General features: G+C 39.3%; 1 protein-coding gene across 2 annotated transcripts in view; it reads left to right on the top strand.

Annotated features, from left to right (window-relative positions):
• CPED1 (cadherin like and PC-esterase domain containing 1) overlaps positions 1-25,656 on the top strand; it is a 265,116-nt gene that overhangs the window by 1,641 nt on the left and 237,819 nt on the right. The gene's annotated exons all lie outside the window — the stretch shown is intronic.

The following is a 25,656-nucleotide window of genomic DNA, read 5'->3' as shown; positions in this document are numbered from 1 at the left end:
TAATATGGTTCCTCAAATGAATTGACACCCTGCATTTTATTGTTTATAGAATTTGGAAAATATTGATTATTCTATACTTACACTATTCTAATTAATTTTACTAATTGTTGTTAAATGTTGGAAAAAAACACAAAACACACAAAAAACCCCACAGGATTTCTATTTTAATATACCACTCTGTACATGCCTGTCAGTGAGATAATGACCTTTAAAATAATCCAGCCTAAAAAAGAAAAAGGAAAAAGAAAAACACGTATGCAAAAATTCATGGCAGCAAAGCCAACTGATTTCTATGCTCCAGCAAGAGGTATAGCAAGATAGTTTAGGAACCTGTAAGTACTATCTTATATCTGCAGTAGGTTTAGGTAGATCCTACGATTGTGGTATATTGTTTGGAGCGGAATTTCCTGTTGAAATTCTAACGCCTCCAGTACTACTACCATCTTGTTTCAAGAACTCCTGTATGTATTTCCTTTCAGACTCATAACCCTGTGAGGTAGGTAAGGTGGGCATGCTTGCCATCATTGCACAGGTAAGATGGCGGACACTCAGAGAAGTGTAGGCAGACCACAGGGCTAGCAGGATAACTTGGTACACCCACTGGTTCCTACCACAGCACTGGTGCTGAAATCAAAATAAGTTCAAGGCTCTGATAACAATTGGTGAAACCACAACTGTAAGAACTTTTTGAAATACAATATAATAGGTTAGAACAAACAAAATTTAAAAATTTGAGTGACTTAGTTTATCAACAATGTCAAGAAACATGACAAAGAATAACAGATGATATAACTAGAGACGTTTCCAGATGAAACTCCAACTGCAAGTGTGAGTCAGTTATTAAATGTTCTAACATCACTGAAGAATCTGTATTTTTTCATTTATACTAGGATTATTTACATTTTTTGAATACATCAGATTTCTAATGGTTGTCACCTGTGACTTGGAAAGTCACTTCTTGTTTTTTTTTCCAATATTAATAAGTACAGTTTCTTTAAAAAAGATTTGAAATGGCTTTGCTCCTTTTTTTTTTTTTTTTTTTGAGATGGTTTTGGTCTTTAAGTAGACCAAAAATTGGTGCTAAGAATTTTGGACAAAGAGGTTTTTATTCATTAACTTACAGCTCTTCTTACTCCCTGCTTGACTTTATGTGACTCCTGCTTTTGCCTGTAACACAGGCATATGTTAACTGTTATTAGTAGGCTATCACAGAAAATTCCATTTCAGCCTTGGATCTCCTGCTACTTATAAACCATCTGAAACTTATTGGCTGCTTGTGTAAAACATTCACTCTAGAATTTTCTTCACACACAAAAAAATGCCAATCACATGATTTCCCCCCCAAATTATTCACAGTCTTAAATATTTTAATCATAAGCAAGATTCTAAATTCATAATTATAATTCAGAAGCCCATGGATATAAAAAGTCAATTTCCAAACATTTGCCATGTATCTCTATTTTTAACTAACTTGTGTCAGCCATTGGTTTAGAGCCAGTTTTTATTATAGATAGAAAGGAAAGAATCATGTGGCAGTTAGTTAAAACCAGATATAACTTAGTTCTCCTTATAACACATGTTCCAAAAAAAAAAAAAAAGAGAATCAAATAATAATCCAGTTTTAAAGATTAAATATTCTGTAAGATAGCTAAAGTGAAGAAACAAATGTCTCTGGGATCAATATATAGATCCTTCTCAAAAAGAGCTACCTTATGAAGTTCATTAAAAAAAAATCACTGATGAGATGCTTGTGTAGATTTTCCTCAAGACTAAAATATAGCTTTTATAGAAGAAACATTGTTTCTGTTTAGAAATTTTAGGTTTTGGTATTACTTTTATTTACAAACTAAAATGTTCATTTTTCTAAGGCTTTCCCTTACTAATATCCATTCATTTTAAAGTGATTTTTAAAGTTACTTAAAATAGCTGATTTTGACCTAAGGTTCATGGATTCCAGGAAGTATTTGGATTTATAAGATGACTACCAAACGCAGACATTTCACACAAAATATTGTGTATATGCATGTGCACACTTGTCTGGGAAAAATCATGATCCCCTGCAGATATTCAGACCTAAAGAAATACTAAGAAACAAACAAAATGCTTAAAAAGAAATGCATTTAAACTTTAATTGCTCCTCCAGGAAGTATAAGTTGGGGTTGGATTTATAAATCCAAAAAAGGAAAACAAAATCTTAATGAAAGAATCCATGTGAGGACATTTGGAAAAGAGTTTTGATGAATGCTGTAGTGTCTACAGGGATAAACATTCAGAAACTAAAATACACTCACAGTCTTTCTCGAATCATAGTTTTCGTACTTTGTGAATAAGCAGTAACTATTTCCCAGTCTCTTTGGTTGCGATTCTTTCTAAGAGAAGACCTTTTGTACTTTATCAGCCTAGCAACAGAGGGTTCTGTAGTAGCAGATATTTAAAGTGGGTGACTGACTGTGCCCTTAACACCTTTACAGCTGGGACTTGGTTCACTGTCTAAAACTGTTTTCAATACAGATTGAGATCATGGTCTTGTATATGCCAACTTTCCATAGCGAGGGAGTACTCTCCCTCTTCTGGCCAAATTTTAATTCTTTTTTCCATTTGAACTTTCCAAAGGACCTTACTAAGCAGCTGTACTTTTGTCATTTCTTCTGGGTTTTCTCCCAACCTTAGTTGTTTGAATTTTGGCTGATAATCTGCCATGTCTTAAAATTATTTCAATTTAATGTGTAAGCTGAAGACAATTTCATTTGTCTTCACTGAAGTAGATCACTCAGTAGATTTATTTTTTTCCTGGAAGCTAACACTTTAATATTTCACAACATAGGAAGCACATTAAATTATATACAGACACAATGGAAGAAAATATGCTTACTATACATCTTTAGTATACGTTCCTTTAATGGAAACTTTACTATTTGGAGAATATGTTTATACTCACCATAGCCATGTGTTACTGATTGTCTCCTGTTGATGCTCCACAAGGAGAATTAGTAGTTCTTTGTTGCTTGACTATTCACTCTCCATTTCTTCTGGACTCTCCAGTCTCCTTCAGAGATTACTCTCTACAACAACTCTTCCCAGTATACAACCATAATCCAATGCAAATAATCGAATGTTTTCATACAAAAATGCTCTAACTTTGTGTCTCCAATAATGCATAATATATTTAACATTTGAAAATTTCTAAAAATTGCTTGTTTTGCCCAGGTTTTCTATAGACAGAACCTGAGGCAAGCACTTACATGCTAACACTTTATTGGATGCTGCAATCCCAGGGATGCAAGAGTAGGGGGGAAAAAGGAATTGGGAGAGCAAAGACAAATAGGTGTGTTTATGGGAGACACAACCAGAGAGGCTATATTAAACTCTGCTCTCAGAACAGACATTGTGATGGAGGGGCAGGAAGGGCAAGCAATTTATCCCTTGGGTTTTCCCTTCTTCTGTCTTTCATTGGTTAGAGTTGTCCCATGCTACTTCCACGTAGTGTTACCTGGACGCTCAGGGTGGCCACTGGGGAAACAAGGGCCTCAGTGAGTGCAGTCCTGTCAGGGCAAAGGTGTTTCCTCCTTCTCAATCAGTATGGCACATAGGAACTCCCAGGTCTGTGGTGGCCATGGTGGTAAAAATGGTGTCCATGGCTTACCACAGTCATGGCGTGAGTAATGTCCACTGCAGGGGTATGTGAGGCAAGGTGATCTGGTGTCTGATACAGTAGTTATGATAATGTTGCTTTCTAAAAGCCACAGAAAATGTTGAAATGTGCTCTTACTCTTGGGAAATGGCATCACTCTCTTTAAGTGAAATGTTTGTAATTATCTCACGGAGAGCTCTCCTCCCAACTGAAAAAAAATTCTCATTTCATCTTTACCCTTTGTCTTCCTAATTCAGTTCGTTCATGCATTCCTTCATTCTCTTCATTCCTTCAGTGACTATCTGTTGAGCAGTTTGTGCCAGACACTGTACTAGTCACTGGTGACACAGAAATAAAAGGCACCGTGAGACAGATAGGTAGTTAAAAAAATGCTAGGAAATCCATAACTTTAATAGAACATTTTGAAAGATGAGCAGTAGTTAGAAAGATTGGGGAAAGAGAAACGTATTACAAGCAGAAAACGTCACATATACAAAGAAGAAATTAAATGGCTTGATAGATTTGGAGGATTCAGAGTGTGGGGGTATGTGTGTATGTGCGCGCGTGCGTGTGTGTGTGTGTGTGTGTGTGTAATGTGTTGGGGGGAGCAGAGCAGGAAGGCAAATAAATGAGGTAGAAAATTCAGCAGGGTCTAGATGTGGAAATGTGGACATGATAAGGATTCTATCCTGAAGGCAACAGGGAACCCCTGAAGAGTGGTAAGCAAAAAGTGGCATAAATAGATTTACGTTGTAGAGAACATTCCAGAACACATCTTGCAGAATGGACTGGAAGGAATAGAATTGAAGGTAGGGGATCCAGTTGCAAGGCTGTTTCCCAATGCCTCTGCTTTGCCAAATCTTACTTTCCTCTTGTGTTCTTGAACACCTCCTTTCTACCTTTACCAGAACTGGTTCCAGAGTTACTCTCTCTTAGTTACAATATTGCTATTTCAGACCTTTCCATTGGACCATTCCTTTGGCCAGTAAACATCTTATAACTGATAACAATAAGCTTTCTTTGTACCTAGAATCCACCAAACCCACTTCCTGGCCACTTCTACCCATCCCTTCTTTACATTTGGGCTTTTCTACCAAAACTTGTCTTCAGTGAGCCCTTGGCTATCAGATGAAATGATTTATTTTCATCCACATCCTTCTTCTCTGAAGCATCTTACACTATTGGTCAACAACTCTTTCCTGAAATTTTGAATTCCATGACACAATGGTATTATTTTCTGATCTCTATGGATAACTGGTGGTCTCCTTTCAGGGTACATTTCCTCTGATGCTAAAAGTAGACATTGCCAAATTCAGTGGTCTTGTTTTATACTTTCCCTTGGTGATTATATCAACTTCGCATACTGTTAATTTTCAACCTGTATAGATAACCTATCCAGGTATATTTCTAGCTTGGATCTCACTCTTGAACCAACCCCCAGAGGTGAATCTCCAATTTCTTGCTATCTTTTATTGAGGGGTGATAAGAATTATGAAAACTCAAATGTTTTTCTTTCAAAATTTTCATGCCCAAATCCATGACTCCTCTTGACCTCCCTGTGTCTGTGACTAGGACTCCCCCATTCCACATTCTCCTGAATGAATAGGTTTTAAACCTTAGATTTATTTGATACTACTTGCTCTTTCTCTCTACCTTGCCCCCACCTAATCCACCTGGTCTTACTCCTTACTAAATCTGTAGGCCTGTCACTGATCCACATGGCCAGCTCCAAATTAGAAATGCCACAACATTTTTCAGGTTTCTCTTTTTCTCTTTTTAATTGTTACCCTTTTTTAAAAAATTTCATTGTGATAAAAAACACAAAATATAAAATTCACCCTCTTCATCATTTTAGTGTGTACAGTTGAGCAGTACTAACTATATTTATACTGTTTCATAAAGTCCACGACATTCTTGCCTTGTTCACAACCCTTATTCAGAACCATTTGTTTCAACCCAACTCAACTTGTATATTGTTTCCCAGTCTGTTTCCAACCCCCTGGCTTCTGGCCTATTCCTAGATGTCCTCTTTGTGGTTTATATAGTGCCTTTAGACATTCTGTTCCTTTTCTAGCTCTGACTTCTGATTTCTCTCTGAAACCATGATGCACAACTGGCCCTTTATTATACTAAGTAATTTTAGTAACACCTTAAAACAAGCCTGCATGACTGGTATAAAGTGGGCTTTTCCCAAGTCCCCCAAATGAACCCAGATGATAACTATTTAATATTCCAAATTTTTAGAGTTTACCTTCATAGTCTTAATGCTGTGTCCTCATTGCCACTAATCTATACTATTCTTAGTAGCCTAATTGTTTCCCCTTCAATCTACTGCACATTATAAGCCATCTATGTGCAACTCCTTTAGCGTCTCCCTAAATATCCTTCAGTAGTTGTTACACTGAACACACTAACTTGAATAGTATCCATCCCTCTCATGCCTAGTATGTTCCAACATCCTCTTCTGGCCTTATGTCCACTCTGCCTTTGTTCGTAATCCATAAGCCAGCCATACCCTTGTTTCCAAATGCCACCATCTCTGCCTTTGCCTGGAGTCCCCTCCAGCAAGTCTGCCCTAATCAATATCTCTAGAAATCTTCACAAACATTCTTAAAGCATTCTGGAAACTGGAATTTCACCTCCTCTTGGTGGCAGACCTTATCTCCATGACTTGATGTGTGCTTGAGCATCCCTAATAGAACTTATTGTTCATTACAATTATTTAGAAATGAGAAACACGAGAATGTAGAACTGGAAACAAGTTGGAGATCATTAGGTTCAAGATCTTTATTTTATAAGTGAGAAAAATGAAGCTCACGGAAAGGAAGTGCCTTTCAGAGTAACAAATGGATTTGATAATGATGATAAGATTAGAGTAAGACCTGTGTTTTTCTAGCTGTCTCCATTCTATTTCCCATACTATCTCCATTCTATTTCTGTATATTTCATTCTATTTCCATATACTCTCCATTCTATTTCTGTATATTATCTCCATTCTATTTCCGTATACTATATCCATTCTATTTCCATATACTGTCTCCATTCTATTTTCATATACTCTCCATTCTGTTTCCATATACTCTTTATTCTATTCTATATACTATCTCCATTCTATTTCTGTATACTATCTCCATTCTATTTCCATATACTATCTCCATTCTATTTCCGTATACTATCTCCATTCTATATTCATATACTCTCCATTCTATTTCCATATACTCTCTCCATTCATTGGCATTATGGGTTGAATCGTGTCCCCCTCAAAAAAGATATGTTGAAATCCTAACTCCAGAACCTCAGAATGTGACCTAATTCAGAAATATGATTGTCATAGATCTAGTCAATACGAGGTCACACTGGAGTATCATGGGCCCCTAATCCCATATAACTGGTATTATAAGAAGACAGTCAAGCAAAGACAGAGACACATGGGAAGCATGTCATGTAATGATGAGGACAGAGATTGGAGTATGCAGCTACAAGTCAAGGAACCCCAAAGATTGCTGGCACACCACCAGAAGCTAGAAAGAGGCAAGGAAGCAGTCCCTACGGTTTTCCGAGGAGCATGGCACTGCTGACACCTTGAGTTCAGGTATCTAGCCTCCAGAACTGTGAGACAATACATGTCTGTTATTTTAAGCCACCTTTTGTGGTACTTTGTTATGGCCGCCCTAGGAAACTAATAGAATTGGGGAGGCAGGGTAGTTCAGCACATGAGCTCTGGAGTCAAATTAATAGCACTTGTTACCTTGCTACCTTGGGCACATTTCTTCATCTCTTCAGGATTTCATTTTCTCACCTCAAAATGGATATATTATCACCTACCTTACAAGGCTAACATGAAGCTTAAATGAGATAAATCTTGTGAAGCACTTAAAGTGGCTGACACGTAGAAAATGCTCAAGAAATATGAACTATTATATAATTTCCTTGAGGATATACTCATCCTTGTAGTCCTACAGACCCTAACATTCGGCCTTCACAGAATAGGGGAGCAAGAAGTAACTGCTGCAGTGAACATGAGTACCTGGGCAAGGAGCGTCTGAGAGGAAAGCTTTGTTGAGTTTCTCTCCCTTTCCTCCTATGTCTAAGCTGTTGTCTTTTCACTAAAATGAGCCTTTATTTATTTATTTATTTTAAAGATTTTATTTATTTATTTGACAAAGACAGCCAGCGAAAGAGGAAACACAGGCAGGGGGAATGGGAGAGGAAGAAACAGGCTCCTAGTGGAGGAGCCTGATGTGGGGCTCGATCCCAGAACTCCGGGATCACGCCCTGAGCTGAAAGCAGATGCTTAACGACTGCGCCACCCAGGTGCCCCTAAAATGAGCCTTTAGAATCAAGACAAAACTTGGCAAAGCTGCTATGTCCGTCAGAGTCAGACCTGCTTATCTGTAGGCAAGGTGTTTGGTTTGGGCTGAATCTTTTAAAAAATTTTTTTTGTTTTTTTATTTTTTAAGTTTAAGATGCTGGGATAATGATATGCTATAGTTGAGAATGTGGAGAGATGAACTGGATGGGAAGAAGAGGAAAGTGGTTAAGATTTTGGACTCTGAACAAACATATATTTATTTATTTGTTTGTTGTTTTTCTCACTACATCCAATATGAGCTCCTTAAGAGCAAGTACTTGATTTAACTTGTTTGTCGCTTCTGGCCCCAGTGCCAAAACAGTCTCTGACACTTAGTGAGCCCTGAATAAATACCTAGTCAATGAATAAATGAATGAATGAATTGTGACTTTGGGGATCAGAGAAAGCCTACTTTAAAGCAGAGATGAAAAAATGAGAGGAAGTCTTCCTTCCTTCTCTTTTTTATTTTTGTTGAGCTCTCAGATCCTCCACCCCATCTTTTTCTTGTACCAGTATCCCTTGAACTCCTTCCTGTACCCTCTCTTCTTATACTTGTGGCTAAGGTTAACCATCTCCCATTTTGCTACAGTGACTCTGCTTCAATTTTCATCCATTTCTCCCTTCTCTTCAGCTTTTTGTCTCATTGGGATCTTTATCCTGTAAGAGATTTCAAGTATCTACCATACTTAAAAAAGAAGAAGGAGGGGGCATCTAGGTGACTCAGTTGGTTAAGCAGCCGACTCTTGATTTCAGCTCAGGTCATGATCTCAGGGTAGTGGGATTGCACCCCACGTTGGGCTCTGCACTCAGTGTGGAGTCTGCTTGTCCCTCTCCCTCTGCTCCTTCCTCTGCTCATGTGCATGCTCTCTCTCTCTCAAATAAATAAAATAAAATCTTAAAAAAAAAAGAAGAAGGAGAAAGAGGAGGAGGGGGAAAAGGAGAAGATCCTTTTCCAACCAATGTGGCTTTCTAAATTACTTCCCATCTCTCTTGGCTTCTTGGTCACCATCATCTAACCTCTCTCCCTATGAAGAAATTCCCTTTTTTTTTAAACAGATTAATTCTACTAAAAATTGGGCTTTTCTTTTTATGTATTTTTATATTTTAACCATATTTGAAGGTAAATATTTAAAAAGTATGCTGGTGGGAATCTAAATACAGGGGTCTATGCACAGGAGGCTCTCAGGAGATGATGTCAGCATACTAACAGATATGTGACTTTTACAGAGTTAGTTGGGCTGCCTGATGAGCATTTAATGCCTGTGGATTTCTTTGAGATAGTTGATTAGAGCTATGTTAGATTTTTATAATGAAATATGCACATGGGTGAAAAATTGTTCATACCGAGATAATTTTAAACAAATTCAAATTTGCTTACGTTAGATAAATTTTAATGAAGTCTTGATGAAGCCCATATTTAAGCAAGTTATGTTAAATTTCCTATGAATCAAAGAATTAATCAGTTTATGGGTGTCATTCTCTTGTTTTTTTTTTTTCAAGATAGTAGCAATAGCTTCTGTTTCTTTCTCCCTCTAAGCAATTCTGTTTCTTGTTCTAATGGAATTGGAAACTCACATAAACCCTGTGAAATGGAAACCGCTAGATACACTCACATTATAAAAAGTGCTTCCTGTTATCAACTTCGAGTCTGTGGCCTTTTGGGGTGAAAGAAATGTTTGGTTTCATTTTTCCCTTTGGTTTCCTTTGGATATTTTTTCTAAGAAGCCATTCTCACTAAAAGGATGAGCTCATGTTCTAAAACAGGATTTGTGTTCTCTGACAGAAACTATACCAAAGTTGGAAATTTACATGGTAAATAGTACTTTGTCAGTGTTTGCACTTTTCAGAGACTTGTTCAAAATGTAAAACTAAACATCTAGACTTATGTACAGGGTTAAAAAGGAGTATAATAATAAACTATAAATTGAGTCTTTGCCATATACAAGCATCTTAATGAAAAAAAATTTTTAACTTTCAATTAAATTCACTAAGGGAAGCTAATTCACTTACGATCCAAAATAATAGATGACACAAAATAATTATTAAGAAGAGCACATGGACTTGGAAGAGCAGAATGGGCCCAATCATGTGTTGTGAAATATAACTACATTTGTTATCTCTAATCCTTACTTGGGGACTCTCAGTGGAACCCCTGCCGATTTGCTTATAGTGCATCCCGATGGAGCACCTTCCTAAGGGAAGGGGGAGGAGGCTCTGAGACCCTCCATTTTGGTGGGAATAGACCAACTATCTCCATCAAGGCTTCTGACCTGTTAAGTACATTGAATAAGAAGTCTAATAGAGCACAGGCGTGTTGTGGAACAAACATGGCCTTTGGTGCACCTGGTTCAAATTCTAACTGTGTCATTTACTAGTATAGGTCATAGGCAGATTTTACTTAGATTTCTAAACTCTGAATTTCTTCACTGGAAAAATGGAACTACCTAAGCCTGATCTGGGAGAATTGAATATGTGTCTGAAAGCACCAAGCATGGTGGCTGACCAGGGTTTGTGTTTAGTAAATATTGGTGTTTTTCCTGCTCACAAAAGCTGGATTTAAGATTTGACCTCAAAAACAAGCACTATAAATGGCTTATATTATATATTTTTTTCAAGAATGCTCCTATGTAGTTCCTATTTTTGATCTTCAGCCTATGTGCTTTCTTCATTATATTCTGCTTAGGCCAAAGTTTAAGGTAGCATATTCTATGCTAGCTGTCTTCAGAGTTTCTCTCCGACACCTCCAGATGAGTCAAACGCAAGTTTTCCACTGGTTTTTCCCGGATGCACGATACTTCCTTCCCCTCCTGCTCAAGAAAGTGTTCACCTACAAGTAGTAGGAATGTAGCACATCTTCCCTGACTTATAAAGTGCAAATTATTCACCAGTTTTTGTATTTTAATTCTTTTCATAGCCAGTGTCTTATAACACACCTCACAGCTAATTTTGACAAATCAAAGCTCATATCTGCTGTCCTAAGCATATTCCGACTATGCGTAAGAGAGGGATCTGGAAAAAGTGACCAGTGTGGGAGAGTTAGGCAAGGGAAAAGCCTCATAATAATCTATGGGGAAAAAAGAGAATTCGTTAAATAGTAATATAGCCCCCAGGTCTTGGTGTTTCTTCCTGGTTTTGACATAAGGAAAAGCGTTGGGGTGGTGGTACACCTGTTAAAGGTCAGTGTATCTGAGGCGGATCCTGCTGTGCCCTGCTGTGCCCCGCTCACTCTCTCCAGGTGAGAGGAAAAGGGTGTTAAGGAGGGCACTTGTTGCGATGAGCACTGGGTGTTGTATGTAAGTGATGAATCACTGAAGTCCACTCCCGAAACCAACATTACCTTATATGTTAACTAACTCGAATTTAAACAAAAACCTGAAAGAAAAAAGAACTAATGGGGGCCCAGTTCCAATTCTGAAGAGTTGAGTAACCATGGACAAGTGACTTCTTTGGTTTCTTTTTGTAGCCTGTGGCATAAGGATGGAAATATGTGTTACAGAGATGTCATGGGGTCAAGGTAGGCACTGTAGCTCAGAATGTTTTGGAAAACATGGAGATTATAAAAGGCAGGGGAGTCAACATGATCACATCTGCTGAAAGATAAACCGAGGCATGTTGGAAAGTTTAAGAGTTTGTTTGAGCAAAAATCGATTCTAATCAGGCAGTACCAAACCGGAAGTGGTTAAGAGTGTCTCCTCATCAGGAGCTCAGGGAGAGACTTTAATAGAGAAAAGGCACAGGAAGGTAAGACAATTATTGATTGGCTAAAGCTTAAAGCCTAGTTGGCTGTTTTTGATTGGTTGTCCTTAGGTTTTTTTTTGTTGTTGTTTGTTTTTTTTTTTTTTTAAAGATTTTATTTATTTATGTGACAGAGAGACAGCCAGCGAGAGAGGGAACACAGCAGGGGGAGTGGGAGAGGAAGAAGCAGGCTCCCAGCAGAGGAGCCCGATGTGGGACTCGATCCCGGAACGCCGGGATCACGCCCTGAGCCGAAGGCAGACGCTTAACGACTGCGCTACCCAGGCGCCCCTGTCCTTAGGTTTTAATTTGCTAACCTTGAGGCATTTACAGGCTGAGATTTTGGTTTGCTTACCTAGACCACCGTGCATTACAGCCACTTCAGTCTAATAGCCTCTGTGTTCAATTAATTTAACACATCCCAAAGGATAATGTCATGAAAATATTCTCACTGCACTTAGCATCTCTTGAGGGAAAAGAATGCATATAGGCAACATAAATGTGAGTACGGAGAATACTCCTTTTTTCATTAAAAAGTTATAGTATAATGTGCTACACAAATGTCAAGTTATGCAGTTATGTTTCAGAATGCTACTAGGAGTCCAAAATTACACTGTCACAATTGAGTTTCCTCTTGATGTTTCACTGTTTCTTTAACAAGCAATAGGAAGTATAATAGCATTCCAATAGTTTCAGCCGTAAGCCTAGTTCTTCCCTGGTGGAAAATCTAGCATTAATTTAGCCAAGTGCACAAATGCTTCAGGAAAAATGGAACAGGAAATTAACTTTTTTGTAGCAGTGCGGGAACTATCTGACCTTAGCAAAGCAACAACCAGAAAGTCGACTTTCATATTGAGCAGTAAACCTTCCCTACTAGACACACCCAGAGGGCAGAAATGATTTCAAGTAAGTTTTCCCTCACTCCTCCCTTTATTATTAACATTCTCTCTCTCTCTCTCTCTGTCTTTTTTGAGTAAACACTGAAAACATTAATAACCCATTTGAAGCTTCCTATATGCAAGCTAAACCTACTTGTCCAAATATTTTAGGGCTACATAAGCTATTTTAAAAGTGGGGATTGATTTGAGGAGAGTTAATTTTCTTTTTTGTGGAAGAGAAGATAAAAATGAGGGAAAAACAGGTAAGCTGATTATTTTTCTTTTAAAGAAACAATGGTTAAAGTAATATTATGTCCGCTTTAAACAAACGTGTTTGCTGGAGAACAGATAAAATGTACTTGTGAAAATATATTCTGTCAGAAATATAAACTTTTCTCCTGTTTTTAATATAAAATAATGACATTTTAAAAGGAAACCCCTTTCTGGGTTATACATGGGAGGATGTCTCATCCCCCAATGATATACACATGATCCTAAGCACAATTCATAGGAAAACCCTGAAAAAGTAACCAAGAATTTATGATAATGTAACTACTCCCTGTGAAGTCTAGCGTTTTGTTTTGTTTTGTTTTAAGATTTATTTATGTACGTGAGAGAGAGAGAGAGAGAGAGAGCATGAGTGGGGGGGGGTCAAAAGAAGAGAGAGAGAGAGAGAGGAGAGAGAGAATCCTCAAGCAGACTTTGCACTAACTGTGGAGCCCAGCATGGGACGTGGGGCTCAATCCAAGGACCTCGAGATCATGACCTGAGCTGAAATCAAGAGTAAGATGCCTAACTGACTGAGCCACCCAGGCACCCCAGTGAAGGCTAGCATTTAAACAAAACCTTCTAATAGATTACTGGCAGCTGGATCAGGGTGGGGATCGAGTTGAGACAGTGCCTGGCACATGAGTTGAATGAATGGATGAATGCGATCTAGTATAATTCAAGCTGTGTGTCCAGTTTAGAGTTTCCCATGGTGGCTCGTGGTCCTTAAATTTTTCTTTTGTACTTTCAGTTGATTTTTAAACTCTGGTCTCCCCAGACAACCCATTCAGGTCTTCCTCAATCTATAAGATGTCCTCACTTTCCTGAAAAGACCAAAGCAATTTGTTACACTAGAAGAGATGGTTTCTTCTTTAGGTCTGGCCTATAAGACCTTCTGCTGGACCCTTTAAGAATAAACTGGACCTCTAGGATGGGGACTCACTTTTCCAGCCAGTCACAGAAAAAAAGCCAAATACTATTCTGCAACATAATCCATCCCCTAAGGGAAGAATTACAGAGTTTAGGGACCTGAAAATTTGATAGCAGTATTAGATGATGTCTTATTCTTTCCCCTAGAGAGAGTGCTTATTTTGTGGTATTACTAGATACTGTCATTTCCTGCCAATTTTCAATTTTTAAAGCAAAAAGTTGGCCAGCAAATTCTTGAGCATTGTAGAGTGAGTGTGTAATTTGGAAAGCTCTAAGATAGATTTTGAAGGGAATATGTGAGATTGTGTTACGATGTGTTGGTGTAATAGCATAGCATGTGGCAACATGAGCGGGATCAGGGGAGACGAGGTGGAGGCTTCTACAGGGGAAGCATGGGAAAGAGGGTTCCTGGGTCTCCATCGGGCTGGGAAGGTGTTACCCAGCTAGTCCCCAAGGGGAGCCAAGGTTGTATGTTAGTACAGGCCAGTGAGCTGAAGGGATAAGATGAGGAGACTATGGAGCGCAAACAGCCACAAGCGTGTTGAGAGCAAGCAAGATAATAGAATGAGTGCCAACGCATAAACGTGTGCTTTACGGAAACTTCGGGTATAAATTTGGCTTAAAGCAGGATGTTTTTTTCATGTGGTGTGTGGTGCCTGAATATTTAACGCTTGTTCCTCCATTCATCTTAACCCTTCGTCCCCCACATGCGTACGATGAGGCAGGGTTCCTCTGGGTTTGTGAGGTATGTGCTTCTATCCTGTGGCCTTTCATTCAAACAAGAACTGCAGCTGACCTTTCCTGCCCTGGAGATGCAGGGAGTATGTTGGTTTTCCATCCTTCACCAACTGTGCAGTTCACGGGGACCCCGGATTTCTGGGGAGAATCTGGATAAATTGGTTACTACAGGAGTGTGAGTACTGAGGGGGAAAGACAGGAGCTAGAGAGTCTGTCTGCATGGGATTGACAATATCAGACACTTACTTGCAGTGGGTTTAAGAACCTGTCCTCCTCCTCCTGGGGGTCTGAATATGGCGACTGGGTAAGCAGTGGATGAAAAATCTTAATCCCCAACTCCGTGCCTGAACTCTACCCTTACATCTGGCAGATGTTTTTTTAAGGCTGGACTCTGCAGAGTGGGGCATGTTCCTTCTGGTGCTGAAAGAGATTCTAGGCTGGCCAGCACATGTGTTCTTGTGATGGCCTGCTGCCGAAGCCTGGGACCCGTGTCTGTGAGGTGTTGAAATGCACCGAGGACCGCAGGGCTAGGGGGACGGTCGACATCATGAACTGGGTGGGTTTGCGGTGAGCCTTGTGGCAGGGAGAGGGGAGAGAAGAGAATGAAGAAGGAAATGAAGAATGCAAGCGAGGAGCTCAGGAATTTAATAGGTGAATGCTAGGGAAGATCCTAAAACTAGACAGTGGCGACCATTATCTTCTAAGCCATAAAGAGGGAATGTAATGTGCTAAAGGTTTTTTATATCCTGATTGTGAATTTATTTATAGAATGTTCTAACAAAGTATAAAATTAAATCATATTTAGTTATACAATTAACATTACTGCCTAATTTTTATCTAGCACCCAAATCTAAAAAGTATGTCCATGTTATATATGATATCAATGGCTATATTTTTTTTCAAGGTACATTTGCTCTAACATTCTATTTTTGTAAAAAAAAAGAGTAGAAATGATGAGCGATGATTTTTAAATGTGTTAATGCCCCTAATATATAAACAGTACCTTATCCTATTCCACTTGTAATTTGACAGAACCTCTATGAAATCACGTGATTGGAATTTTTAAGATTTTTATTTCGTTAAATTCATTACACAAAGAGGCCATTAGACTGATGTGGCTCTGGTACCTTTGTGACGTAAGCCTGTAAATGCCCCAACATCAGAAAATCAAAATGCTAAGGACAACCAATCACAAAAAACCAAGCCATATCCAATCAAATAATTTCCATTCTTTGCTTCCACACTTTCTCTATATAAGTCTTTCCCCTGGCTCCTATGGGCAGAGTGTACTCCTAACCACTTTGGGTTTGGGGCTGCCTGACTGGAATGGATTTTTGCTCAAATGAACTCTTAAAATGTTAAATATGCCTCAGTTTATCTTTTAACAATTTAAAATAATTTAATTTGTCAAGAGGTTCTTTTATGCAATGACTTCTTTAAGAGATATTAATGCGTGTTACATTTATGACGCTATATATTTTTGACTACTTTTTATCTTCACTGAATCTCCTTTGATCCTTACACTAGCATGAAAAGTAAGATGGAAGATTGGTGCTTATTTGTAGATGAGGAAATTGCAGTACATCAAGTAGAGCTTAAGTGGCATCAGCAGATAATGAATGGAGGGTGGGAAGTGGAGGGGAGACCCAGGATTTAGAAGGCCTTGGGGAGTTGGCTGGCAAAGACTCAGACTGAGGGGGCGCCTGGGTGGCTCAGTCGTTAAGCGTCTGCCTTCGGCTCAGGGCGTGATCCCGGCGTTCTGAGATCGAGCCCCACATCAGGCTTCTCTGCTATGAGCCTGCTTCTTCCTCTCCCACTCCCCCTGCTTGTGTTCCCTCTCTCGCTGGCTATCTCTGTCTCTGTCAAATAAATAAATAAAAATCTTAAAAAAAAAAAAAAGACTCAGACTGAGATTCAGAGTCTCTGGCATCTGTAAAAATGTTTGGTAGATTGTATGATGCTTAGGTATTGTTAGTGCTGTAAAGACGCCAGTGCTCTTTCCTGTCTATTTCTTTGCTTTTGTAGGGACTTGCTATTTTAAGACCAAATTGCTGAATTAACTCGTTGTTTGAGCATGGGGGGGACAGAGACTTGCTATTATTTTAAAATTTTCAAAAGAACAAGGTCTCCCCTTGTTTTCTGCTTGGTGTTTCACAATTGTGGATTGTCGATTTTGTATTTTCTTCATTACGGATGTCCTTCAACTACTGCTGACACTGTGGTAAGGATCAGGCAGCTAGAGAGTATTTACTCTAAAACCTACAAACGTGATCAGGGCTTGAGGATGGGAAGAAAGGAACTTCCTCCTCTTAAACTCTTTGTGCTTGTCTGATTAAGGGGAGACTGAGAAGGGGGAAGATTGAAGAGACAGGAAAGCAGAAGGAAGGAGAAGAGACTAAAGAACACTTGGGAGTGGTTTTTATTTGATCCAAAATAGGAAGCAAAATCAAATGCACCCAAAGAAAAAACAACCTACGGTCTCTCCCGATCTCATTTAGAGCTTTATCTTACGCTTAAAGATATCTCCAAGGACACTATCATGAGCACCATCTCCCAGCCATCCCTGTGTTTTTGTAATCTCAGCTGGGTCTTTGTTATGTCTGTAAAGTTAGAGCAAACAGTAAACTGAAGACCCACAGCTGTACATCGTGGGTGGCTCTTCAACCGAGGGGGAGCCTTGAAGTAGTTGGAGGAAAAGCCTCCAGAGGGGGCTGAAAAAGATGCTTCATATGACTTTCAAAACAGCTAGAAAGAGAAAAAGAGCAACTGGGAGGAGCAGAGAGGGGACTCGAAGTTCCTCCACATTGGTTGGAGTGGCTGAGACCTCAGTGGGGTAGAGTTTGCTAGCCAGCTACAGCTGCAAGGCTTGAAGGGGAGACACTGGACACGGGCTGGAGGACACATCACTGTTCTTGTGTTCTTGGCTTCAGTTTTAATTTCTCTCCGTCTCCAAGATTCCTGCTATGTGTGAGGGTCAGCCTGGGGAAAGAGCGAGCGGCACAAGGGTTCCAGCTGCAACCGGCATGCGTGCCTGTGCGTTCACTGGAGTCTGAAGAGCCCAGAAGCTGTTCAGTCTGCCTTCTCTCTTCTGTCTTGCCACTTGCCCTCCACTAGACTCTCCTCTTTCCCCCCAGCTACACAAACTCTACACTCGTGCCTCATTTAGAAAGGCACGGTGTTGTTCCAGGTAGTGAGTGAGGAGACTGGGCATCAAACATACAGATGACCTGGGAATTCTCAGGGTCGACCTTCAGATATTACAGATGTGGTGGGAAGTCTTTACTGATCAACAAAAAGCATTATATATCCCTGAAGTCTCAGTATCGCTGATGTTCCAGTGGATTAAGGTGCTATGACGTTATTTATCATTCAGTGTTTTCTAGCATAGGATGGCCAGATCAGGGTCTGTCCTGATATTCTCTTCCATTTTCCTCTTTTGTGCCCGCTGTTCTTCTAGTCTGTCAGGCTTAAAGCCTCCCTCTCTGCTTGCTTAATACCTTCATGGCAAATCCTTTCTTTTGGGAGGTTTTCATCCTCTGTACCTCACTCCTCTCTTAGTTATACACATCGTGATTTGTGTCCTGTTGCTGCTTCTTGCTCTTTCTACCCCCAAACCAGGCTCCACAATGCAGTACTTACTGCCTCTCCCCTCCCAGTGCACTTCCGGTGCTCTCCCTCCCCCCATGTGACTTCTTCTTAGGACAGGTCTCACGTATCTCTTTACAGTGTGATCGCCCAGGTCATGGGGTACTTCCATTTTTTTAAGAGCTTTTCTGTATTACAGGAATGATGGCATATAGTTCTTAGGAAATCTTGTGATTTAGGAAGTTAAAGTCTGGCCTTCTGGACTTCTCTCAGGAGGCCCATCCATCCAGAAAACAAAATAAAACAAGAAAATACCCTCCCAGTTTTCCTCCTTTGTCTCTTCCCTGCTATGGCTTTTAGTAAAAGGAATCAAAGTTCATTGAGGTTGTCCCCAGGGAGAAAGACCAGCATGAAGTTGCCAACTTTTAAAATCTCTACTACTCAATGAGGTTTTGGTTTCCTACTAGCTACTTAAAAAAATAATGAGCAATGTTGAATTACCTTCACTTTTTTCCTCATTGCCAGTTACTTCTTATCGCCTACCTGAGCATATTTGCCATTCACAATAAAAAGTACCTATGGTGCTGACCTTCAAGAACTTCCTCTTTTAATTTCTCTACCCTTCTTTTCTCTCCAAGACTTTTCTTTCTTCTCTCATTTTATTTCACACACAACATACGTAACACAAGTAACAGCATCTAAAAGAGCTCCAGGGTCATTCTTTAACACTTTACCCAGACCAGGGATTTTATACCTTGCATTAGATTTCATTCATTGTTTATTGCTCCTCCCACTAAATGTGACATCAGTGAGGGGTAGGGCTTTGTCAGGTTCTTCACTGTTACATTGCTCAGAGCCTAACACCGTGCCTGTCATATAGAAAGTGTTCAAAAATATTAAAGAGCTAAGTGAATGAATGAATAAACATTGAGAAAGAACCAAGGGGGAGGGGACATGAAGGATCCAGGAGAAGGAGAAAAGATGGATGAAGTTCTCAGGGATTTGAGGGTAGAAATTAGAAGGAGGTTTGTTGCCTGGAGGAAAGGGGGATATGGAATCCGGAGAATAAACAGAGTGATAAGCTGTGGATGAGAGGAGGACAAGTTTCTTCTATGGAAGTCAGCAGAAAAGAGGAAATGTTGGTTGTGCCAATATGCTATGGGTTTTCCAAAACAGAGGCTATTTAACCCAGTGTGTTTTCTTCTAATAGTGCTAATTTCCTCTGTGAATGGGAGGCAGTTATCTGTAGAAATAAGAAGGTAGCTGGGGAGTGGGGAAGTTAGTCACTACGGAGAACGTGAGAGAGAATTGACAAGGGAATCATAGCAGGATAGTCTGGGGACCCTGAAGACCAAACTGGTTTTGCCAACCAGAATCTGTCCATCTGGGTACTTTTCTTAAGAGCTCTCAGCAACCCAGCCCAGGTGCAGGACAGGCAGGCTACTGAGATCTTTGGGTCTCAGTTTCTGCTGTGCTCTAGTCCTCCCGATTTACCTGGCATGTCGTATTTTATTATACCTAGTTGTTTATATCTGCTTTCCTTAATGGGCTGTCAGCTCTGTGGGGGCAGAGGCTTGTCTGCCTTGTTAACCACTGTGTGCCCAGCTCTTCCTTGCTTGAAGCTCTACCGTGTGAATGATGCAAATGCAGTGGAGCAAGGGAATTTAATATACTGGGTAGGGAGTGATTGGAGTGTTGGACCAGGGAATCCAAACCGCAGAGGAAGAAGGTAAAAAAGAGGCTAGGTGAAAGTCGGCATTAGAAAGGAAGACTAGTGGTTGAGGAACTGATGTATTGGGAATATATGAGAAGAGATGGAAATACATGCTCAATGCGATCAGAGAATGGAATATCTCATTTTATAATTTCAGAGGTGGGGATGTTTGGGGAACCACAAAGTCCAAGATGTGGTCATTGGAGTGGTTGGTTGTAGCGAAGTGCGGGAGAGAGTCATTAGGGATGAAAAAACCATAGATATATTATGGCTTAAGTTGTAAATGTCGAAGCTTCCAACTGAGATTTTTCTAGTCAGTGTTTCCACCAGATAGTAAGTAAAATAAACACATGTTTACAAATAGTGAACTCATAGTTTGCATTCATGCATTCACTCATTTGCTCATTCATTCATCCATTCCCTCTTACTTAGACCTTGATTGTAAACTTATGTACAACCACTAAAGCAGACCCCTCTAGGCTTTCATGAAAGGTACAAATTTGTGTAAAAGGCAGACATTAAACAAGGAATATATAACTACAAATTATGAAGAGCACCAAAGGGAAAGATAGATTGAGAAATAGGTGATGATGGATTTTGGGAATAACTATTTAAGTGGGTGCCGTTTCATCAAAGCTGTATTGGAAATACATTTTTTGTATTGAAACTTTATTGCTTTTGTTTCTCTATTATTGTTTACAACTTTCATAGAGGCACAGATGAGCAAATTTGCCTTCCATTGGTTGTTCATGGGTTAGTCAGTAGCTCTAAGGTGCAGTTTAGGAGTGCAGTCAGAAGGTGCTCATTGTCATGAAGTAGGTCTGAGACTCAGTGTGCATTCCTTCCATGGTGGGCTTGAGATCCATTTGAGTCAGTTGTGAGATAAAGGTGGAGATTAACTAAAGATTTGTTTGGGTAAGGAACATTCTCATGAGGCTCTTCCTGCATATCCAGGGAACCCGTGGTTCCTAAACTGTCCTGTAATTATAAATAAATTTTAAGTGGAAAAAAGTGTAGGATATGCATCCAAGAAAACTCCATGTTATTTCTTGAATTCTCTAAAATAAGTACAAATTTCACCAATGGGTAAAAAATAAATCCCTATTTCATTCTTATAATGGAAAAATTAAAACATAATTCACTATGCTAGACTCAGCAATATTTCTAAAATGTCAAAGATCTAGACCAGCAAGGCAATTTGACTTTTAGTTATATATAACACACATCCAAGGTCTACTATATGATTTGTATTTGAGCATCAAAAGGTGTCATAAATACATAGCTACTTTAATAAATCTAGAAAAAAATTCTCTGTCATGTGAAAAACACCCAAGTTTTATTTTTCATCCTTACTATATTTTAAAGAGCTATATTTCTTGCTTTTGTGGTAAGTCTTGGTTGAAGATTTTTTAATACTATAAGTACCTGAGAAATATACTTTTATAATATAGCCCTTTATTTGATTTTTCTACTGCAAATTCATTACTTTGCTCAAACATTCAATCCTACTTTTGTCATTCTTGCTACTATTTGAAACTCTGCTGAAATAAGTTTCTTAATACAAATGTTCACCACTTTCTATTCCCAATCTTCCATGGTAGTATTTATAACCAAGACTTATACCTATGGAAAAAAGATGTTTGTATTCCTTCATTCAAAGAATATATATTATGTGCCTCTTATGTGCTTACTAGTATTCTTAGGTTGGGGAAACAAAAGTGAACAAAATAGACAGAATACACGGTTTCATTTACTTCCTTTTATGGTGTGGGGAGACAAACAATAAACATAATAAATAAATAAATTGTATTTTTACATTGAAAGGTGATGAGTTGGGTGCCTGGGTGGCTCAGTTGGTTAAGCATCTGCCTTCAGCTCAGGTCATGATTCTAGGATCCTGGAATCAAGTCCTGCATTGGGTTCAATGCTCAGTGGGAAGTCTGCTTATCCCTCTCCCTCTGCCCCTCCCCCCTCCTCATGTGCTCCTCATGCTCTTTCTCACAAATAAATCAATAAAATCTTAATAAAAAATAAAAGGTGATGAGTCATATAGAGAAAAACATGTATCAAGATACATGGAAACATATAGTTTATTGCAGAAAATGCTTTTTATGATAGATGCCAAACTATAGTAATTGTAAAGATTATAGAATTCTTCTCTTTTTTCTCTAATATTTATTTACAGAGAGTGCAGGGAGGAGGGGCAGAGGGAGAGGGAGAGAGAGTCCCAGGAAGACTCCATGCTGAGCATGGAGACTGACGCAGGGCTTGATCTTACAACCCTGAGATCAGAACCTGAGCTGAAACCAAGAGTCACATGCTGAACTGACTGAGCCACCCAGGCACCCCTAATGCTTATGGACTTCTTAATGGAAAAACAGAGTTACAATATATTATTATTCAATTTTATTCATAATTGATATCATTTATTGATGGAGCACTGTGTTGGACACTTTCATATTGCAAATTAACTTAATTCCCCATACAACTTCATGAGGTAGAATTTGTTACTTCAGCCATACAGATGAGAAAACTCGGATGTAGAAAGATAGAACAGCTCTCCCCTGTGGATGAAACAAGCAAGTGGCAGAGTCAGAATTCACCTCCCGATTTCTGATCCCTGGTCCTCCTCTGTTCTTCCTCCACACTGCTGCATCTAACACTTCAGGTTGTTTATTACAACATTCTGTCCTTTGCTTTATCTAATGTGATATCAAGGTTTCAGATTTTGAAGTCTTTCCAATAAAAATATAAGTGTTCAGTTTTTTTAAGATTTATTTATTTGAGAGAGAGTGCAAGAGTGCAAATGGGGGGAGGAGCAGAGGGAGAGGGAGAGAATCTCAAGCAGACTCCCAATTGTGCATGGAGCCCCGATGCAGGGCTCCATCTCATGACCCTGAGATCACAACCCTGAGATAATGACCTGAGCTGAAATCAAGAGTCAAATGCTGGATAGACTGTGCCACCCAGGCATCCCAAAAAGTGTTCAGTTTTAAAATAACTTTCATAGGGGCACCTGGGTGGCAAAATCAGTTAAGCATCTGACTCTTGATTTCTGCTCAGGTTGTGATCTCAGGGTCGTGATCTCCAGGTTGAGAGATGGAGCCCCATGTTGGGCTCCATGCTGAACATGGAGTCTGCTTAAGACTCTTTCTCCCTCTCATTCTGCCTCTTCCCTCCTCTCAAATAAATCAATAAAATGTTTGAAAAAATTAAAATGACTTTTATATGGCCTCACAAAGTGATTTCTGAGGGATAATTTTTCAGATTTTTCTAGAAGAAGGGAGAGAGAGAACTGACCTGGGAGTTCAGAATGTTAACATCCAGTAACACTCATTCTTTCCCAAGGTCTCCGCAGGCCTGTGAGTCTCAAGTTAAGTTGTTATAGTGGTGGCCAGGTTAAATTCTTCCACTAAAAATATATCTTCAAAATTGTAGGAGTAATCAAGAGCTCTCATTTCCCAGAGTGCTGCCTCTGGCATTTGATAATCCCGCATTTGCTGGTGCGGTTGACATAATTATTCACGTAGTTTTTATTTCATGTATGCAGTGTGTGCACCTGTTGTTGGACCGGTTAAAAGTGTTCTTGCCCCTTGGTCTTGGGCCATTTTCATTTTGCTGATACAGTGTGTTATAAATATGACAAGGACAGGAGCAGTTTGTATTACAGGATAATACAACATAATTTGACTGACAAGCTCACTTCCCATTATTATCTGTAGGCTGAGATGCAAGTTAAAATGTCAGTCTTTGTTATAAAGGTATTAGAAAATATGGCCAGGAATTATACTTTATTTACAATATTCTATATAAGATACACTGGTAAGAGCTACATTGCTCTTGCTTAAACTGATCCTTTCAAAATAATAATAACGTAAAGTTGGAACATACACTCTCCTCATGTGAAATCACTGCTCTATTTGAGCCAGCTGTAATAGAGAGGAGCATCCTGTGATTACGAAAGAAAATAATGTGAGAAGGGAATTCTGGGCACTGTGCATTTCGCTTGAGTGACACTGATATATTTGGAAGCATCTGTCTTCCCTTGCACCTAGATGCATGTTTGTTTATTTTGGCCTCCTGTGGACTACTGGTTCCCTCTCAGTTCTGTGTACAAAGGCTCAACCTGTTTTTGGCTTCAAATACTCCTTTTAAGTTTACCTTGACAAAAAATGATATTGGCTGGGGAATCATGTCCCAATTTGCAGTTAAATTTTTTAGTTTAAAAAGTTTCATTATCAATCAATCAATAAATAGTTTCATTATCAATAAAACACAGTATCCTTTAACAAAGGAAAATATCTAATTAATCATGTTTGCCCAAAGTGCCACACAGGGGAGATGTGATTAGCTAGTGTTCTATTCCTTTCTGTTAAATCGGCTACACCCATATTAAATGCCTATGGTACCATGTGCCAGGCAGAGCTCAGACTCAGAAACAGTTTTTCTGACTCTATGCTCTTTATACTATCATTTAAAAAACACATATATAGGGATGCCTGGGTGACTCAGTCAGTTAAGCGTCTAACTCTTGGTTTCGGCTCAGGTCATGATCTCAGGGTGCTGACATCTAATTTAGCACTGGGCTCCCTATTTAAATTCTTTCCTTCTGCCCCTCCCTCACTTATGAGTGCACTCTCTCTCTCTCAAATAAATAAATAAATCTTTAAAAAAAAAAAACCCGCATATATAGTATTTCCCATATACCAGTTACAGTTTTAAGCCATTCACAGATAGTAGCTCTTTAGTCCTCACTGCACCCTTTGGAGGAAGCTGTTGTCCAAGTTCACACAAATGGTGCTGGTGGAACCAGGGGATTCAAAGCCAGCATCTCTCCAGAGTTTGTGTTCTCCTGCATGTCATTCTGCTTTGTCTATCCATTTACGGATGACAGTAATTAGTATGCTGTGAAAAATAGGATATGGTTCCTGCCCTTAGAGGGTTTATAATCTAAATCTGTTTCTTCTTCCTTTCCACACATATCTTCAAAGATCTTGATAAAGCACTGTGGCTCATCAATTTTGTAGATATCTTCATTATTAAACATGTACTATGCGTACATGTGTACTGCCTGTTAAGGAGTTCACATCAGGGAGAGATGCACATTTGCTTTCAGAAGGGTGTATTTCAATGAAAACTTTCCGAAAGAGGTGCTGTTTGATTTGGAGCTAGCCAGATGGCTGAGCGGAGAGAGGAAGGAATTAGGTAGAAGGAACAGTGGTATGTGTATGAAAGAACAGGGTGGGATCAAGAATGGAAATAATTAAGAGTGTGATATGACCAGAGAAGAAAGACAGGGTTTAAGTTTGAATGACCTTGTGTTCCTTGATGAAGATTTGGAATGGATTCTATCAGTAATGGGAAGTCACGAAGAAATCTAAGTAGTGAAGAGACATGGTACATATGTTTTAGATCCATAAAGTGGACAGTTTGATTCGGAGGTGCCACTGTAAGTAATCTGGATTCCCAGTTTTGTTTTTTATCTCTTCTCCCTCATCGTCCTCCCCCAACTCCTTTGTCTCTCTCTTCTTCAGCCTCTCCCAGTTTTTGCTCTAACCTCCATCCGATCTCATTGCTCCTTCTGGTAACAAAAAAAAATGTCTACTTTATTAAGGTTTAATCTCAGGTTTTCAGGAAAATACCCAATATCTCCCATTATACCTTATAATGAACTCAAATATCAGCATTCTTCCTGCTTGTCAATTGGAAAATTCCCTTTTGTTATGGGAATTTCAATCATCGTTGGGAGAAAGAGGAATATTTATTTGGAGGTCAGCAAACTATGGAAGGAAGAACCTGAAATTATGATGCCCCTCTTCATGGGCAG

This window comes from Ursus maritimus, unplaced genomic scaffold, assembly GCF_017311325.1.
Source record: "Ursus maritimus isolate PB19 unplaced genomic scaffold, ASM1731132v1 scaffold_3, whole genome shotgun sequence".
NCBI classification, from domain to species: domain Eukaryota; kingdom Metazoa; phylum Chordata; class Mammalia; order Carnivora; family Ursidae; genus Ursus; species Ursus maritimus.
The sequence above is the reverse complement of the archived record's forward strand: the minus strand, read 5'-3'. Positions and strand labels throughout refer to the sequence as shown.